Genomic DNA, 20,931 nt, shown 5'->3' on the forward strand with positions numbered 1-20,931 from the left:
TGTGGCCAGCATGACTAAGCTGCTTCTGGCGTACCAGAGCAGTGCACGGAAATGCCATTTACCTTCCTGCCGGAGCGGTACCTATTTATCTACATGCACTTTGATGTGCTTTCGAACTGCTAGGTTGGCAGGAGCAGGGACCGAGCAACGGGAGCTCACCCCGTCACGGGGATCTGAACCGCCGACCTTCTGATCGGCAAGCCCTAGGCTCTGTGGTTTAACCCACAGCGCCACCTGCGTCCCATTGTGCACACATATCAGAATGTAATTATGCTTTGTGTTCTCCTCTCCTTTGTACAGTGGTACCTCTGGTTACGAACTTAATTCGTTCTGGAGGTCCGTTCTTAACCTGAAACCATTCTTAACCTGGGGTACCACTTTAGCTAATGGGGCCTCCTGCTGCCGCTGGCGCGCAATTTCTCTTCTCATCCTGAGATAAAGTTCTTAACCCGAGGTACTACTTCTGGGTTAGCGGAGTCTGTTAGGCGAAGTGTTTGTAACCCGAGGCATTTGTAACCTGAGGTACCACTGTATTTTGAACCCAAGAAGCAGCAAAATGCACAAAAGAAAGGTGCACTTTAGGATGAAATAAATTTAGAAAAGTGTACATTGAGGAACAACCCCCCCCCTTACTTAAATATGTATTTTGTGGCTACCTCTATTTCTGTCTGTATCTATGATAAAGATATATGATAAAGGACCCCTGGACAGTTAAGTCCAGTCAAAGGCGACTATGGGGTTGCGGCGCTCATCTCGCTTTCAGGCCAAGGGAGCCGGCGTTTGTCCACAGACAGCTTTCCGGGTCAAATGGCCAGCATGACTAAACCGCTTCTGGTGCAACAGGAAACATTGATAGAAACCAGAGCGCACGGAAATTTTACCTTCCTGCCAAAGTGGTACCTATTTATCTACTTGCACTGGCGTGCTTTCAAACTGCTAGGTTGGGAGGAGCAGGGACCGAGCAACGGGAGCTCACCTCATTGTGGGGATTGCCGACCTTCCGATCGGCAAGCCCAAGAGGCTCAGTGGTTTAGACCACAGCACAGCCTGCATATGTATTTAAGTATGTATTCACATACACATTTTTGTACTACTAGCAGTAATAATCTGCAGATGGTGACAGCAGTCACAAAATTAAAAGACGCCTGCTCCTTGGGAGAAAGGCGATGGCAAACCTAGACAGCATCTTAAAAAGCAGAGACATCACCTTACCAACAAAGGTCCGTATAGTTAAAGCCATGGTTTTCCCGGTAGTGTGTATGGAAGTGAGAGCTGGACCATAAAGAAGGCTGATCGCCAAAGAATTGATGCTTTTGAATTCTGGTGCTGGAGGAGACTCTTGAGAGTCCCATGGACTGCAAGAAGATCAAACCTATCCATTCTTAAGGAAATCAGCCCTGAGTGCTCACTGGAAGGACAGATCCTGAAGCTGAGGCTCCAAGACTTTGGCCACCTCATGAGAAGAGAAGACTCCCTGGAAAAGACCCTGATGTTGGGAAAGATGGAGGGCGCAAGGAGAAGGGGACGGCAGAGGAGGAGATGGTTGGACAGGGTTCTCGAAGCTACTAGCATGAGGGAGGCAGTGGAAGACAGGAGTGCCTGGCGTGCTCTGGTCCAGGGGGTCACGAAGAGTCGGACACAACTAAACGACTAAACAACAACAAGCAGTAATAATATGAGATGGGAGAAACCTGTGAAATTAACAGCGATCAGAAATAAACAGACTCAGCTATCACTACCAAGCAAGTCTTCTCCTTTGTAAGACAGCTTTTGTACCTCTGATGGAAGAGATGCAGGTTAATATACTTCAAAGCAGGAGACCCTTAAAAGCAGCTTCACTCCACTGGCTTCTCAACTAAGCCTTAGAGCTGTGCTAGTTTTACCCTGCTGAAGATACGGTGCTGCAGCACTTTCAAGGAACAGCATCTTCTTTTTCTGCTGACCTCCATCGTCAGCTTTAACAACTCTCAAAGAATAAAAGAAACTTGTGTCTTGATTTAGCAGCACCTGGTAATGCCATGCACATATTTTGGTATCTTCCTGTTTGTATTTAATTGGCAAGCAATGCTAATGAACCAGCAGCAAGTTCGCCAGCATCTGGTTGAAGAACTTTAAATCCACGTTTAAAAAGAAGTGTGATTTTTGTAAAGGCTTGAACATATTTGGAGGGCTAGGAAAAAAGGAATTCTGATGCATACTGATAAAAACTCTAAGCAAATGCGGGTTGCGTTTGTTTGATTTTGTAACCCGCTGCATGTGAAGCCTTGGCAATTAAGCCAACATAAAGAATAATAAATTTAAGTGGAGGAATCATAACAGACTGAGTGCTGCTTAAGCCCTTCTATTCTACCTTTCTCTTCAAAAACTGCTTCTGTCCCTCAGGGGTGGGGGAGACTGGGTAGGGGGACAGTTAAGTAGGAAATTTCCAGGAAGGAAAAGTATTAAGCAGCCCCTCCCTCCTCCTTGCCACACACCCTTCTAGTCCATGGACTAGACACCTGCAAACAAAACGTTTTAAATGTGACACTAGATGGCGAGAGTGAGCTATGCCAAATTCAATGTATTTTTCAAAATGTTTTCAGAAAAAGCATTTTCACAGCGTTTTCAATATGTGTGTAGATTCCACCCATATCATATCTTCCAATGGTCCTCAATTAACACACACACATCAAACAACAGCAATTTAACCCAAATGTCAGGCAACTGTTCTCATGTTGTTTAATTTTCATATTCATTGGCCTTTAGATTAGGCTTGCCATATTTCAAAAAGTGAAAATTCGGACACAAAAGTTATTGAGCTCCTTCCTTCGTACCTTGGGGGGGGGGCTAAGTTGTTGATCTTTATCTGTTAAATCTCTAAATAAATGAATGTTTGTAAGCAATTTTTTAAGGAAAATTCCCCAAAAGAAATCCTACATTTCCAATATGGCAGGGCCATTTTCAATGGGCAAATCCCGGCTATGCCTGGGAAATTGTGGTCGTATGGCAGCCCTGCTTTAGAGGGAATTCACAGACATGGAATAGTCGGGCAATTGTTGCTGTGGCATCCCTATCTTTGTTTACTTTATTTTATCCCTATTTTGCATTTACTAGCTACATGATATCCCTAGGTTACATTCTCTCTAAGCCTCAAGTTATATACTACATGAAGTAGGTCTCTACTTTGTGGAGTATTTTTACAAATCTGCCATGCAGATGGCTGAACACTGGGAGGAAAACTGAATTCGTGTGACCCATATGCATGGGGTAAGTAGCAATATAATTGGCTGGGTGATTGGATTCAGACACAGAGCTAAACTCACTCTCCAGTTTAAACTCACAAAAGTCAAGCAGCAGTATGGTGTTAGGAATATAGGTTGTTAGACCCTTTTATGCCATTTAGTCCACTTGCAGATCGTACTACCGTATTTTTCCATGTATAAGACGAACTGTGATGGCCTGAGAATCAGACTCGGAGGCTGAACCTGAGGAATCCCAGCCTGCACAGGATTCCCCGTCTCCAGAACCAGCTGAGCCGGGGCTGCGGCATGAGCCTGAAGGGTCCTCACCTGTGCTGGATCCTCAGGTGCAGGCACCAGCTGAGTCTGCTCTGGCTCCTGAGGTGATGGAGGACCCATTGCCTGCAGGTGCTCCTCTCCCAGCCCTGTCAGGGAAGCTGAGGTTGCCTCTGGGTCCAGTAACCCTCCAGTCTCTCCTGAGCTGCAGAGGCTCAGGGCAGAGAGGCGGAGAGAACTAAGTTCCTGCAGGAGGAGTGTTCGCCTCCAGGCCAGGAGAGGCGAGTCACCTGTGGACCGGGGCCGCCCTATGCCTCGGGGCAGATAAAAGCCGGCCAGCCCCAGTCCCAGGTTGCGGGAGCAACATTGTTAGTAGCCTGTTCCTGCCTGTACCCTGTCCTGCTCTTCTTCCAGAGTTCCTGACCTCACCCGACTCCCTGCCTTGGACCCTGCTTCAACTTTTACGGTCTGCCTCCACACCACACCCTTGACCTCGGACCACGCCGCACGGTTAACCCTCGGGACCAGCAAACGAACTTTTTTCTGAATTTTTTTGTGATAAATTGAGGGTCGTCTTATACATGGGTTTATATGCTAAGTAAGCGAGGGCTGGTGCTGTGGCGGTAGCAGGGAAATGTCGGAGAGGAGGCTGCTTACCTGCTCTTCCCGGCTTAGGAAGAGTATTAAGTGAGTGCCAGTATGCGGTGTATTACGGCACCAGTTCCGTCAGCCAGAGCGGGGGATCGTCGAAAAGCTGCTCAACAGCTCAGCGAACTTACAAAAGCAGCTCAACAACTATAGAGGGCTCCCAAAAATAGGGATCGTCTTATACAGGTGAAACTCGAAAAATTAGAATATCGTAGAAAAGTTCATTTATTTCAGTAATTCAACTTAAAAGGTGAAACTAATATATGAGATAGACTCATGACATACAAAGCGAGATATGTCAAGCCTTTATTTGTTATAATTGTGACGATTATGGGGTACAGCTGATAAAAACCCCAAATTAACAATCTCAGAAAATTAGAATATTGTGAAAAGGTGCAGTAGCTATTCAATCCATAACACCTGCAATGGGTTCAGTAGGAAGCACAATCATGGGGAAGGCTGCTGACCTGACAGTTGTGCAGAAAGCCATCATTGAGACCCTCCATAAGGAGGGAAAGCCTCAAAGGGTAATTGCAGAAGAAGTTGGATGTTCCCAAAGTGCTGTATCAAAGCACATTAATGGAAAGTTATGCGGAAGGGGGAAGTGTGGAAGAAAAAGGTGCACAAGCAGCAGGGATGACCACAGCCTGGAGAGGATTGTCAGGAAAAGACCATTCAAACGTGTTGGGGACTTTCACAAGGAGTGGACTGAGGCTGGAGTTAGTGCATCAAGAGCCACCACACACAGACGGATCCTGGAGATGGCCTTCAAATGTCGTATTCTTCTTGTCAAGCCGCTCCTGAACAAGAAACAACGTCAGAAGCGTCCTACCTGGGCTAAAGGGGGAAAAAAGAACTGGGCTGTTGCTCAGTGGTCCCAAGTCCTCTTTTCTGATGAGAGCAACTTTTGCATCTCATTTGGAAACCAAGGACCCAGAGTCTGGAGGAAGAATGGGGAGGCACACAATGCCAGATGCTTGAAGTCCAGTGTGAAGTGAAGATTTGGGGATCCATGCCATCAGCTGGTGTTGGTCCACTGTGCTTCATTAAGTCCAGGGTGAACGCAGCCGTCTACCAGGAGATTTTGAAGAACTTCATGCTTCCTTCTGCAGACGAGCTTTATGGGGATGCTGACTTCATTTTCCAGCAGGACTTGGCACCTGCCCGCACTGCCAAAAGTACCAAAACCTGGTTCAGTGCCCATGGAATTACTGTGCTTGATTGGCCAGCAAACTCGCCTGACCTGAACCCCATAGACAATCTATGGGGCATTGCCAAGAGAAAGATGAGAGACATGAGACCGAGCAATGCAGAAGAGCTGAAGGCTGCTATTGAAGCATCCTGGTTTGCCATAACACCTCAGCAGTGCCACAGGCTGATAGCATCCATGCCACGCCGCATTGAGGCAGTAATTGATGCAAAAGGGGCCCAAACCAAGTACTGAGTACATATGCATGCTTCTACTTCTCATAGGTCCAATATTGCTCTATTTGCAGTCCTTGTTTTGCTGATTTCATTTAATATTCTAATTTTCTGAGATTGTTAATTTGGGGTTTTCATCAGCTGTGTGCCATAATATCACAATTATAACAAATAAAGGCTTGACATATCTCACTTTGCATGTCATGAGTCTATCTCATATATTAGTTTCATCTTTTAAGTTGAATTACTGAAATAAATGAACTTTTCCATGATATTCTAATTTTCTGAGTTTCACCTGTACATGTGGTCTTTTATACATGGAAAAATTCGTACTTTCTTTCTAGCCCTCTTGCAATGAACAGACTACACACTGTTAAGTAAGTTTAAAATGCTTTACTTACAAAACACTCCAAAGGTCAGATTCATGTATACATCCACACAGCAACATGGAGAACACAGGCAGAATACTTTTGGGTAAAAAATACAGAAAGATAGCTTCAAACACATGCTCTAAGCTTGGAGCAAAGCTTAGATACATCTTCCTTGGTCAGTTACATGGCACAGAAAGAGACAGGAACAATAAGAGAAGCAGCTTCACTTCCTCCCTCACAGAGGTGAGGGTGTGTGACCTAGCTAAGTCTATGAATCTAACTCTGTGCTCTTAACCCCTTCACGCACTAACTAGCACTCATGCATAGTTATATTTAACTGCAATCTCTCTCCCCCCCCCAACACACACACATGAAATGCGCGCTCCATCCGGTACTCATTTGCTGGGTCCCTTGGACTCATACAATCTCTGTATCACAATTTTTAAAGGGGGAAAAAAGAATCTTGCTCATTTCTAAGCTGAAACCGCAGATCAAATATATGAGCAAGCCTTCTGCCCACAGATACAACCCTTTTACTCCTCCTTATCCACTGCAAGCAATCAAAGCAGGAAGTGTCCAATTAAATTTCCTGTTTCATCCAAACTGGGGAAGTGTGGTCATAAGCTTCAGAACAAGCCAACCATGATGCAAAATGGGTTTGATATTCTGGCTTGTCCAAAAGCTAATAACCTCCATTTCCTAGGTCAGATGAAACAGAAAACAGTGGTTAATTAGAGGCTTCCTTACAGTGCTGAGGAAGGAGCAAAGGAGCTGTGTGCACAGGCAGAAGGTTTGCACATATTTTGGCATATTAAGCCGCGATACAGTCTTCCACGCATGCATTTTAACAAATGTATAGCACTTAATTTTTTTCCTTTTTACAATTCATGAAACATTATGTAGACAAATTCCAATTATGATCTTAACTTTAAAAACGATGCTTTTAAGTGGAACAGAAAAGTAATTAATAGTCAAATGCCCAGGCATAGGCTCTGAAGGTAAGCTTGCTAATTAAACACATTTTGCAAAGCATTACTAATGAATGCCTGGATTCTTGTATTTTTTCTTATTATTCAGTTTCTGCAATGCCACACATTGGTGACCTGGCAACCATGCCCGGAATATACAGAAGATGAGCCAGGGCCACACCAAGCCCATCACCGATGTCTACTTTGGAGTAAATATTTCACAGCACTCGAAGCAGTGCAGGATGGCTGGTCTACCCACCGTTTCTTTTCCTGTGTTGCCTGTGTTGTAATACAACTCTGGAGCATTGTGGGAAATAAAATGGTGGCAAGATCCAGCCATTCATTGCTGCTTCTGCTATCTGCCATCACTCCCAGGTAAGCCCATCACAGCCCATCAGACAACACATTGCCCTCTCAGAACACAGAGCCAGCTCAGAGATAAAGAACTGATGGTACACTGCCCAATATTCTTGAAAAGGCAGTCCAGAGTGTGGAAGCAACTGAAAAAGAAATGAAAATCTAAGTGCGAAAGTAAGACACAAGTTACCTTTAGGGCACTGTGATGTAGCAAATCTAGAGCTGAGCCAAGTAATTTGTGTAGGCCATCATCATCATCATCATAATTGGTGTTAGGGGAGAGGTATTATTATTATTGGTGTTAGGGGAGGGGTACCTCTGGTGGTACCTACCTCTGGTGGTCCTTCTGGAGGTCCTTTGTCCACCTTTGGTCCCTACCCTACACTTGGCTCTCACCTGTGGCTCCTAAAAGCTGTCAGCATGCAACAGCGGCCACATCCCAGAAGCAGCTTCGACTGGCCAGCTAAACCAGGTGAGGATGGCCGATGAGTCTCAAGCCCTCTGATGCAAACCACCAGGTGTGGTCTTTCATTCGCATACAGGGCTTCTAAAACTGACCCCTTCCAGCGTCCCCTCATGCCTCCAAAATGCTTTCCCAAGGTTGCAGACCCCTCTGAAAGTGAAACCTAATGGAGCCAAGGCACTGCTGACCGAAGAAAACATTGGCTCACTCCTGTAAGTATGCTGGACAAACATGCAAGGGTAGGGAATGGATCCCAGACTTTACGAAGAAGGGCGTTTTAAAGTTATTTTTATAATTGGGATGCCATCTCTTGCACCCCCAACGACCTGATCTTTGGGTTGTTATTACAGTGCGCATTGAGACAATTAATCTTCTTGTCAAACCAATGAGAAAACTGTAGCGATGCGAAGGATTCCGTCGGCATCCCTGAATGTCCCAAATTCCTCCCCTGCGAAAAATCCAATTGCAATGCCAGAGCCTTACAAGAAAAGTAATCTCGCTGACCTCAGAAGGATTACTAACAAGTTTTTCGTGTGGATTGCAGACGTGGTTGGTGCTATTTATAGTAACAACTGGAAACCCAACTCCAGCTAAGGAGGAAATTAAGTCATGCCGCCATGCCTCAATTAGGAGCGGGCTTGGCAAGGTATCCCAGTGCACTTGGTGAATATTTTATGCATCAGGAAAACGGAATAGAATTTATCGTCGAAACTCAACATTTCTCAGAGTAACCCTAGAAGATGCTGTAACACCAAGCAGGACTCTGCACAGCTTCTGTGGAGAGTGATTCACATTCTGGAAACACAAACGCGGACTCGTTTTACCCGGCTGAGAAACAATCGCTTTAATGGATTATTTTGTCGGAAATTTCTCTCAATATCTTTGCTTAGGAATGTTTATGTACAGTTTCGGGGGATATATTTACATTTCTACCATATGTCTATTGATATCCTGCAGCTGCCTCTGTAATTTACATTTAAACGCTAAACTTTGCCACACATAATCATTTCACTATTCCAGTAATTGCATGCTTCTAAATCCCTCAAGTATCTTAAATAAATGTTAAAATTAGATTTTTTTGGGGGGTGTTTCACCCTCCCAAGTTATAAGAGCAGCAAAGGACTCGTAAATGTTCGTCATTGTATACATATATAAATAATTATTGATTTGGTATTGACCCGAGTTATCATCTGCTATAATGCTGGGTATAGATTGAGCAGGATTTGTTTCACTTAAACCATATGTATGAGTTGCTTAAGAAGATCAAACCTCTCCATTCTTAAGGAAATCAGCCCTGAGTGCTCACTGGAAGGACAGATCCTGAAGCTGAGGCTCCAATACTTTGGCCACCTCATGAGAAGAGAAGACTCCCTGGAAAAGACCCTGATGTTGGGAAAGATGGAGGGCCCAAGGAGAAGGGGACGACAGAGGACAAGATGGTGGGACAGTGTTCTCGAAGCTACCAGCATGAGTTTGACCAAACTGTGGGAGACAGTGGAAGACAGGAGGGCCTGGCGTGATCTGGTCCACGGGATAATGAAGAGTTGGACACGACTAAATGACTAAACAACAACAACGAGTTGCTTGCGCTGGCTCAAAGGGGTGGGGTGGATGTGGGGAGATATAGCTTCAGCCTCCACTCTTATAGTCAGGAGCCCCCGCCATCTTTGTTATGTTGCGGACTCTCATTTTGCTTCACCAAACCCTTCAAGATACAAGAGCCCCACAAACGAACATTGCATGCTTGCCATATTTTATGGCTCCAGATAAAGGCTACCAAAAATCACTTGTGTACAAATCAAAGCCAAGATGTGATGGAGACATCCGTGCACAAACTATAGGGATTCTATTTCAGCTCTTCCATTCGTGCTAATTTCCTCTTTATTAAAATTCAAGCCTTTTGGAGCCTAGAAGCAAAATTGTAGGCCTGGATAATGCTTTTGCTGTCAAAGAAGTCTGCATGAAACTCAAGCACGTGCAGTTCCAGAAGATTTGCACGGCTCGAGAGCCACCGACGAGCTGAGAGCAAGCTGCAAAAAGGCAACCTTCCTGCTGTGGTATTCAAAAACAAAACCAAATCAAAACCCCAGCTCTTGGAAGACAAGTCACTAGCATACTTGCAAAGGAGACAGAAGCCTTTGCTTACTGGCTCCATGAAGCCAGAGGTGTTATTTTCAAACATCTCACCAGTTAGGTTCCTTTGTCAGGCACAAACCTCATGCTCTTCATTTTGAAGGAACGCCTCATCACAACTTCTGTAAGGAAGATTTTGCATAGCAAATAAACCCATAAGGGAGATGGGTGTCTTGTGTGCAGATTTACAGCAGCCAATAAGTTGATGGTTTTAAGGAATGTAAAGATACCTTTCGGGAAGTTAATATGAAGGAGGGATGGGTTTATTATTATCTTCCCAACCTACATGGCAAATATTTCTCCAGAGATTTGGCCTTGGTTATTGAAGCCTCGCCATGTTGACACATTGATTCATCCTTACAGATGTGACTGTCAAGCAAAAGGATTTTTATTCACCGTGACTGTCTATAGCAGATAAGAGGCATTTTTGTGTGTTTTGTGTTTATTTGGTTTTATTACATATTTTGTATTCTCATCTTGTATTTTTCTGTTGTGAACCTTCTGATGAAGGGTGGCATACAAATTTAATAAACGATGATTATGATGATGATGGTGTTAACTCATCACATCAAAGTGCACGAGTTAAAAGTTTAAATCATGGAGATTCTTTGAAACTTAATGTCCCTTGTTGGCTCCTCTCATTTCCTCTGAGACAATAGATGCAGACTGGCTGGGCGAAGCCTTGGGGTAGACTACAAGGGGAACTCTGCGCTCTACGTGGGGCTACCTTTGAAGGTGACCCAGAAACTACAACTAATCCAGAATGTGCCAGCTAGACTGGTGACTGGGAGCTGCCACCAAGACCACATAACACTGGTCTTGAAAGACCTACTTTGGCTCCCAGGACGTTTCCGAGCACAATTCAAAGTGCTGGTGCTGACCTTTAAAGCCCTAAACGGCCTCGGTCCAGTATATCTGAAGGAGCGTCTCCACCCCCATCGTTCTGCCCGGACACTGAGGTCCAGCTCCGAGGGCCTTCTGGCAGTTCCCTCCCTGCAAGAAGCCAAGTTACAGGGAACCAGGCAGAGGGCCTTCTCGGTAGTGGCACTCACCCTGTGGAACGCCCTCCCTTCAGATGTGAAGGAAATAAGCAGTTATCCTATCTTTAACAGATATCTGAAGGCAGCCCTGTTTAGGGAAGTTTTTAATGACTGATGTTTTAATGTATTTTTAATCTCTTGTTGGAAGCTGCCCAAAGTGGTTGGGGAAACCCTGCCAGATGGGCAGGGTATAAGTAATAAAATATTATTATTATTATTATTATTATTATTATTATTATTAATATTATTAATATTGTTATTATTATTACTACTACTCTGGCCTACTCCTAGACCATGAATTGAGGGCTCCATCCAGCGTTTCCTTTGCTTGTGTTTGGAACAGAGGTCCCTGAAGAGGTGTAACATTATGAACCAATGGGGTCCGGGAAGCTGAAGCAGAGCCAAACCACTGTTTAAGGCCAGGTACCATCACTGCACCCCATCTTATTTAATGAAAAATGTAAAATTTGTAAATAATTGATTTGTGCGGTACAATTGGCTCTACATTTTGTTATCATCAAACCTCCAGTCAGCTGGAATATGGGAGGGGGCTTTTTCACTCAGCGAACCCACCAGACTGTGGAGCCCCATGACGGGCTCTCTCTTTGTGGACATTTTAGCAGTCTGTTCCTTTTCATCAAGGCTTTGCGCTGATTTGGGTTATTTCCCCAGCTTTCTAGGAGTCATGGTTTAGCTGACTTCGTTGTTTTTTTTTAAGAAAACTGTTTCATTTTGTATTTATTTGATGCAGCTTTCCGTTCAGCAAAAACAAGCAAACAAACAAACAAAGGTCCTGAGGGTCATATATCATAGAATCATAGGATCATAGAGTTGGAAGAGACCACAAGGGCCATCGAGTCCAACCCCCTGCCAAGCAGGAAACACCATCAGAGCACTCCTGACATATGGTTGTCAAGCCTCTGCTTAAAGACCTCCAAAGAAGGAGACTCCACCACACTCCTTGGCAGCAAATTCCACTGTCAAACAGCTCTTACTGTCAGGAAGTTCTTCCTAATGTTTAGGTGGAATCTTCTTTCTTGTAGTTTGGATCCATTGCTCCGTATATATATATATATATATATATATATATATATATATATATATATATCAGTTATAAGACAAGACACAACACAAAAGGAAAAGGGACTGGGAGGGATGTGGGGGAAAGCAAACTCAGGCACTAATTTTTAGTTTGAGGAGAAGAGGAACCAAAAGTTGCAGTCCTCTCAGCTAAGCTGATATCAAAGCCTGCACTATGTTTTCACTTGCAATGCCGGGCTACTTTGGGGCCAAAAGGCAAGATGGAAATTATTTCATGAATGAATGAATGAATCAGGGCAGATGGGAGATGTTGCAAACTCCCGTTTTGTTTAAATCTTCCAAAAGAGCAGTTTTCATGTAAGTTTTTCCCAATGACTCTTTCTGGAATCAAAGTATGAAATCAAATATTTTTGCTGACAGTTTTTAATATAGCCCTTTTATATGGTGGAGTTTTTATATATTGTTTGTTTAGATTTGTTTCACTGTAATTTAAAATTGCTCTAAGCCACCCTGAGAACATGTTGAAGGACAAGATATGAACCAATCCAACAAAATAGCCAAATGTAGCTCTACTTTTCATTTAATGCCAATACCAGCCATCTTGGTTTTTGAAACTGAAATCACTAAAATCAAGCACACAATTTGTGTGCTCTCGGAATACACAAGCCGCATATGCAACATGTGCAAAACATGGTTTCTCCCTCCCTCCAGCTTTACGTTGACAAAAGAGCTATAAATAATAATTGACTTTCAAAATTAATTTTCCCAGTCACATCAGTGGAAGAATCACTTCTCACCAGGGATTCCATAAGCAAGCAACTTATAAGGTTCTCCACTAATAGAGTTAGTTGTAATGTAAACACTTATGGCATTAGACAAGCCTTTCTGATTTGCATTTCATGCTGATCCTACCATGCCCCAGTCAAAGCGCCACAAGATTCATGTTCATTAAAATAAACAAAATTCAGTAAACAAATGCTTTGGCTAAATGGTGCCTTCAGTACACTGAGAACAAGAATGCAATTAGCTGGAGTGTTTACGAAATTTTAATCCAGGGGACTGGGCTCTCAAATTGCTGTTTACATTTGTTTAGCTGCTTCCATTGCCAAGAATAAGTAATTTTGTAAAGCTTGGAGGCGTCACATACAGCAGAGACGCTAAGTGTTCTGCAGAACATCTGAATAAGCCCAAACAGCTCACTTTCCTCTCAGATGTCACAGGTTGGCACTGTTCTCTCTACTGCATGCTTTCCGCATTATACGCATTCAAATACATCCACAATGGACTCAAAATATAATAGGGCATGATCCTCAAAACATGATTTTTCAACTTTGTTTTACTCAGCCAGAGGGCCCCTGCTATTTGCACGGGAACAGCACACATTTAACGGAAAATGCGGAACACTTCTAAACAGTGTTTTGAAAAGCAGCAAAATAGAAACAGAAGTTTGAAATACAATTTGAGTGGGAATTCTTCAAATATACAGTGGTACCTCGAGTTACAAAAGCTTTGGGTTACAGTACTACAGAAGTAGTACCTTGGGTTAAGAACTCTGCCTCAGGATGAGAACAGAAATTGCACACCGGCAGCGCGGCGGCAGCAGGAGGCCCCCATTAGCTAAAGTGGTACCTCAGATTAAGAACAGTTTCAGGTTAAGAATGGACCTCTGGAACGAATTAAGTTCGTAACCAGAGGTACCACTGTACTTCTATTTTGCCCTTATCCAGGTTATCCTCCCTGTGATACACTGCTGTCCAGCTTATCTTGCTCACGATTACGCAGTCAAGCATGAAAACAAAGTGTTTCTTTAGCACCACACTTTCATCACAAGCCTCCTTTATTCCATGCTAGGGAAGCTACGATTCACAATCTCTGCATGTTGAATCAACCCAGAAATCAAGGAACCTCCTCGGCTGGAAGGAGGCCCCTGTGCTCCCGTCCCTGCCAAAATTCCAGAGCCGATCACAGCATCTGGGGTGGCCTCTGCAAGGCATTCTTGGCACGCTAAAACAGACCAAGCATGGCTGATCTCTCTGCGCATGCCAGAAACCCTGTGAGACAGCAAGGGAGCACTGTTTTCATGGATCTCATGCAGTATTGCTGGGCTTTGTGCTTTCAGGAGAGACAGTGTGGTGTAGTGGTTAAGAGCGGTGGACTCGTAATCTGGTGAACCGGGTTCGCGTCTCCGCTCCTCCACCTGCAGCTGCTGTGGGTGACCTTGGGCCAGTCACACTTCTCTGAAGTCTCTCAGCCCCACTCACCTCACAGAGTGACAAGCAGGGTGGTAATCTAGTGTGGTCCAAGGATGTTCCTAGGCTTTGATAGGCTCCCTTTCTGTATGGGATTATATTTGCCTGTAGTAGAATTATTCATCTGCAGCTTATGCAGCTTATTAGTTCTGCAGTGTTCCTAGACACACAACAGACATCTCTGTTTTCACCAGACGGTTGTCATCAAGCTTCCTAGAGGCCAAATGTCAAGAATCTACCTGCACTGCTTCCTTTAAAAATAAAAGAACTACCGCATATCATTATATTCAAAGTAATGATTATGAAAAGTAATTCAATTGTTAGAGTTTTCAATGTAAACTATTATCAAAAGTCTAAAACAAACCCTCCGTTAATGAGCGAGATTTCCTAGAAGATGCAGGGATTCTGTAACTATTTCAATTATTTAACTGTCTGCATCAAAATCTATATGGCGCGGAAGACTGTGTGTGACAGCAGCACTTAGAGAATATAAAAACCCTACAAGTTTTCAGAAATATTAACTATCATGTCAAGCTTAATATAGCTTAGAGTGAGATTTAAACCCTTTAGAAGTATCAACAGCTCCTACCTCTAGATTATTAAATATGAGAGCAAGAGAAGGGAATTGGATTATAATAACATGAAGCTATTTGAGATGATAGCTTTGGGAATGTGTTATTTTCACTGCAGGCCAAATGAAAGACGCAATGCTAAAGATGAATGAAATATGAATTATTCCAACTGGAAGTGGAATTTAACTTGCAAAATATTCTTGAAGGACAATTGAGACAAGTGCTGCAACTAAGACACACAATTCAACAGGGCATACTTTGAGGGAACATGAGGGTTAATTAGCGAGTTAAACGAAATAAAGTAATTTCTGCTATTGAAACGCAAAGGATGGTTGGAACCTCTCTATACCTGCAACGATGGAAATAAACAACTGGCAGAATATAAAGCATGAATGTGATGGATTATCTTCCTCCCCAACGCCGCCCTCAAGGAACAGAAGCTCAGGTACTGGAGAGGGAGAGGTAAGTGGAATGCTCACTCATGCTTGAAAGAGATTTTCTAAACCCAAAATGGGTGCCTGGTCTTCTTCTAAGCACAGTATAGGCCACAACTTTCAGAGCTTCAAACAGAGATCTAATACCACGCAGAGCAAAGGATTTCATTTGTTTATTCATGGAATTTATAGACCACTTAAATCATAATTAGCATTTCTAAGCTGTGTGCATAAAAATAAACCATGCAGAGAAAAATAAAATAAAATTCTATCATAAACCTGAACGCAAAATCCCCAAAAACCTACCGGAACAAGAAAGTAATTTCCATATGCCTGAAGTTCAGCAAGGAGTTTGCATGTTTAATCTCTGCTGGCAGGGAATTCTACAGGCTTGGGCCCATGCCACGAAATGCATGGCTTCTCCTAGATATGAGACATCCGTCTGAGCCGGGGGGGGGACCACCAACAGAGCCCCCCCTTCCCCCGGGATCTCAGTGTTGTTAAGACCCTTGTAAGTTGATGCAAGAACCTAGAACCTGGTCTCATAGCATATGGGCAGCCAGGAGAAGCTTTTGAGCACCAGAGGGGTGTGCTGGCAATATTCTGTCTCTATTAACTCTCTAGCTGTGGCATTCTGCACCAGCTGGAACTTCCAGACCAAGCACCCTGTCAATGGGATCCAGGACAGCTCCAAATATGTGTGGTTCTTTCATTCCCATTAAGCTGCAATTCAGATATGCTGTAGTCAAAGGTGACCCAGATCATTCTACCAGGTCAACTCTTCCAAGTTCATATAGGATGCCCCATGGGGACAATGCACTGTGCTCCACTCACAGTATGTCTTGATTTACGGAACAGGAAATATAGAGAGATTTGGCCTCAGTAAGAATGTGCTGTGTCTGATGCTGAGTTACCTGCAAGCAGGTATGGCAGGGCGCTGGATTGCAACGAAGAATCTATCCCACTTCTGTCCTAGGTTGGGACCATAGGTAATGGTCTGCCTCCATTGCTCTTTTTATTAGGATGTTGTTGTTGTTGTTGTTGAGGGGGAGGAGGGGGAGATGCAGTAGTACTAGTAGAAGCACCACCACCACCACCCATCCTTCATCTAAGGTGGTCAGGGTGCATCCTTCTTCCTCCTGCCCTCTTTATCCTTACAACTCTAAGCCAGCTGGAACCACAAAGCTGCTGTTCAGTGAGCTTCAGGGTTTTCATGGTGCTTTTCATGGCTTCAGTTTTATACGGCTCTTAAACCATCTCCTGGATTCCAACGGATGGAGAGGAAGTGCATAAATATGTCAGCCTGAGCAAATGGAATTCATAGTCACAAGCTGTGGTGGCCACTACGTTACACAGTTTTAAAAGAGGATTAGACAGATTCAGGGAGGGCAGAGGTGTCAATCACGGGATATTAGGCATGCGGCCAAAATGGCATAGTGGTTAGAGTATTGGAAAAACCAGGGTCTGAGTCCCCACTTGGTCAGGAAGCTCGCTGACCTTGGGCCAGCCATGGCCTCTCAGCCTAAAGCCACCTCACAGGGTTGTTGTGGGAATAAGGTGGTATAAAGAGGTGCTTTATACCACCTTAGGTTGCTACACAATCTGTGACCTTGTCTGGAGATGCACTGATGACAGCCAGGCTGGGCAACTATAACACACTCTAATGGTACAAAAAGGGACTTTCTCTCTCTCCTGCATCTGGTGACAAGTGCATGTCTGGGCCCAACTCAAAGTCCTGGTGATTACCTTTGAGACCCAGCACAGATTAGTGCAAGGTTCCCTGAAGAACCACCCGCATCCATATAAACCTTAAAATCTGATTCTGAAATCTTGCTGAGTTGCCCACATCCTAAGATGTGGTTTGGCAGCAGTGAGTGTGTAAATAATAATACTACTAATAAGAAAATTTTATTTGTACCCCACCCTCCCAGGCTGGAGCCAGGCTCAGGGCGGCTAACATCATAAAACTAACACAGTATACAAAGAACATAAAAACAGGCAGTCAATTAATTAAAATACATCTTGAAATTAGTTCAGAGCAAATTAAAATCTGGACAGATGGCAGTCCACGGGTAAAACTGAGGTGTCTTCATTGGTACTGAGCTGACTACAAACCAGCAGTGTGATGAGGCTGCTTAGAAGAAAGCGAGCCCTGTGTGTGCCCTGACTGCTTGGCCTCCTGATTCCGCCTGAGATTCCTATTCCAGGACTTTGGCACCTCCCTCTCTCCTCATCTCCTTCCTACTCATTGTCTTCCCCTGCCTCTCCTGGAATAGTCACCTCTGCATCCAGAAACCAACCACAGCACTTACCTCTCTGCTCTCATTTCCTGAATCATGCAGATAGCTCAACCAGTACAGCATGAGACCCCTAGATCTCAAGGTCGTGGGTTCAAGCCCCACATTGGACGATAGATTCCTGCCTTGCAGGGGGTTTGACTAGGTGACTTCCAACTCTGCAGTTCTATGATTCAATGGCCAGCTCTATCACTTGCAGTTGTATTTGTCCATGGAGTTTTCTTGGACTGCAAGAAGATCCAACCTCTCCATTCTGAAGGAAATCAGCCCTGAGTGCTCACTGGAAGGACAGATCCTGAAGCTGAGGCTCCAAGACTTTGGCCACCTCATGAGAAGAGAAGACTCCCTGGAAAAGACCCTAATGTTGGAAAAGATGGGAGGGCACAAGGAGAAGGGGACGAAGGAGGACGAGATGGTGGGACAGTGTTCTCGAAGCGACCAGCATGAGTTTGACCAAACTGCGGGAGGCAGTGGAAGACAGGAGGGCCTGGCGTGCTCTGGTCCAGGGGGTCATGAAGAGGCGGACACGACTAAACAACTAAACAACAACAACAACAAAATCACTTGCAGTCACCCAAAGGTCTCCTGCTCCCTGAAAAATCTCCACCTATTTCCCTTTAGCTGCCCATGATACCTGGAACTGCCTCCAGAAATGCCTCTGTGCAACCACGTCTCTTATGCCCTTGAAGACCCTCCCTAAACTCACCTTTTCTTGGAAGCCTTTGAGTCACCCCCCCCAAGTCCCTCTTGTAACTTTGCCAAAGTGCTGTTTGTTTATAGTACAATAATGCAGACTTTTCCAGGTATCTCCCAATATGTAAGCAAAAAGCATTGAAAAGAATTATGGTTGGATCTACAAGATGAAAACTATAAAATCAGTATAGGTAGCGCGATACGATTAAGTTCATGGCTTTCCAAAACTATTTCGCAGCAGTTAAATCCAGATAGAATAAATGCTGTAATTACCTGAATTTGTTCTTCAGCTGCTAAAAATCCATATATCTTTTCTGCAGATTACCGAATTCAGCATTTCTGAGGAGGAAAGAGAGAAGAAATAATTATGCTTACACGCACTAGTCTCTAAGAAATTATCACAAAGTATAGAGCAGTCTTTTCATGCTTGTCTGCAAAACAGCTGGGCCAACTGTATCATGTGCAATCATACTATATGCAAAGGTTTAATATGAACAATTGAGGCACGACAATGGGAGTTTTGTGAGCATTAGCTTTCCTACTGGGTTCGAGCGGGATGGAAAATGCATTCCTGGGTGCTGCTCTCTGTTGTCAACAGTCCCTTTGGGAGGGTGGAAGAGTTCCTTGATGGGTCACAGCAGCCCAGTACAGCCCATGAGCGCTGGCGGGCCTTGGGAACTTAAATTCTAGCAGTGTCCTGCACAATGCCAAAATCTGGCTCACACACAAACCTCTCACCTTCTACTCTACATCACAGTTGTGGCACTGGTCTACTGCCCTTAGTATCGCAAGATTGTCATGAGAGCACTTGGACTAAAATGGTCAACCAAAAGCTTTATTTTCTGGTTTATCACCACAACAGTTACTAACACTGGGCTTCAGTAAAGCAAACAATTTAATTAGACAGCGCCTATATGATATCGAGCGACAGAATAACTTGGCCACAATAAGGAAATTTTGTCCATGGTATGATTATTTTCCACCTAGTCATTTTGATGCTTTGGCACCCTATTTGCAAAATTTAACCATTCCAAAATACAGGTGTGCTTTCACTCTCACAAGATTGAATATACTGCCTTCGGCTGTACTTGAGAGTCGATTTCAAAAAATTCCACTGGGAAAACGGTTATGTCCCTGTGGAGATGGCAGTATTGAGTCAGTGGCTCATGTGCTTCTGGCCTGCACTATTTGAGCAGATCAAGATGATCAGGTGACAGCAAAAACAGCAAGGTTTTTAGCAGGTGCAACTGGAATAATATCTATTATTTGATTACTGATGTAACCCCCCCAAAAAATGTATTTTCTATAGTTGTTTTTACCTCTGTCTTCAGTACATTCTATTTTATTTTATTGCTACGGCCAGTGGCTGATGCAAATAAAGATTCTTTCAACCTCAACCAACCTAGTTGTGGCACCCTCTGCAGCTCCCCCAGGGCTCCACCCCCAGTGTGTTCCCCTTAACCCGCCTCTGCTAAAAGGTTTGCACACATACATGAACCAGGCCAGAGTGCCTTATTTGTGGTATTTTCAAATTTTTAGTCCCAGTGGACTAAATCTGGACTCACTAGCTCCCCATTTTCATTCAGAATTTTACGAGATTCCGTTCCATATCCAGAGCGCATTTCAGAAAGTGAGGAGGAAGATCTGCACGGAGGTGCATAACGAAAGCTTTTAGCCTTTGTGAAAATTTTCAGATCATAAAATATTAAAAGCACCAGCAACTTAACCTCCAGCAAGAGTTACAAACAACTGCCTGCATCTCAGGATATGGATTATATCAACTGACCATTATAAAAACATTAGCGTCTACCATTATGGCCATGTATCACAGTAGCGTACATGATGCCACATAACTGTCTAAAATGGTATATTGCGGCAGCACAATAAAAAGGCTTGACATTTAGCAGCACAGAGGCAGAGGATTTTTGCATAGCTTCGTGCAACTACTTGCGGGGTGGCGGGGAAGGAGGCAGAGGGAGAGAGACCGGTTGATTGGGTATGTGTTTCTGAAGAAAGCAGCTCGGCTCCCAATCTAGGCTTTGCATGGTGTTAGCTGATAATGAATTGGGGTAGATGGATTGTCTGTCCTCCTTTCAACACTTCTGTGTTACAAGAAAACAACAGCTCATTTCCCTAACCCTAGAATTACTTGGAACTCTTCCAAGGCCACTTTGCCCTCAGCGATTCGTGCTCTACTTCCATCTCTTCCTTCCTCAAAGGCTTAACTGCTTTCAGATTTGCTTTGTGGATGTACAAAGAGCTTAAAAGCTTGTTCTGACAGCAAGCCCTTTGGGTTCATCTCAAAACAAATTTACTTCTGTCAGAGGCAATGTAAAATATATTTTGCTGTAATTTAAAATAAATTTGTTAAGGAAATTTTTTTTAGAGCAAATTTCTCCTCGGGTCCACAGAGCAAATTGCATTTTATTGAAAAGAATCCGAAGTGCGATTTTGCAAAACAGAGACATTTGCGCTGGGAGATTTATTTTTTGAAAGAACTCTGCTGTATATGCCACAGCCTTGCAGTAAGCACAAATCTACTTGTGTAAGACAACTTGGTCACTGATTCCTGTTGAATGGCATTCCTCGTAATTGTCCACGGTGCGTCTCTTGGCTCCGTTTCTTTTGTTTTGCACTATCCTGGAAATCCAGGAGTATCTCAAAATTCGAGCAGGGATAATTCACTTCCATTTCCAAGGAGCACAGGTGCTGAAAGCCAAATTGGCCAATGGGGGCAGCAATCTTCTCA

At 43.9% G+C, this 20,931-nt stretch overlaps 1 protein-coding gene across 1 annotated transcript in view; it reads right to left on the reverse strand.

Annotated features, from left to right (window-relative positions):
• ADGRL3 (adhesion G protein-coupled receptor L3) overlaps positions 1 to 20,931 on the reverse strand; it is a 505,316-nt gene that overhangs the window by 356,037 nt on the left and 128,348 nt on the right. Inside the window, exon 2 of the mRNA XM_053370359.1 lies at positions 18,456 to 18,521. The gene's annotated coding sequence lies outside the window, so the exon portion shown is untranslated. The remainder of the gene's footprint in view (positions 1 to 18,455; positions 18,522 to 20,931) is intronic.

This window comes from Podarcis raffonei, chromosome 17 (genome assembly GCF_027172205.1).
Source record: "Podarcis raffonei isolate rPodRaf1 chromosome 17, rPodRaf1.pri, whole genome shotgun sequence".
NCBI lineage: Eukaryota > Metazoa > Chordata > Lepidosauria > Squamata > Lacertidae > Podarcis > Podarcis raffonei.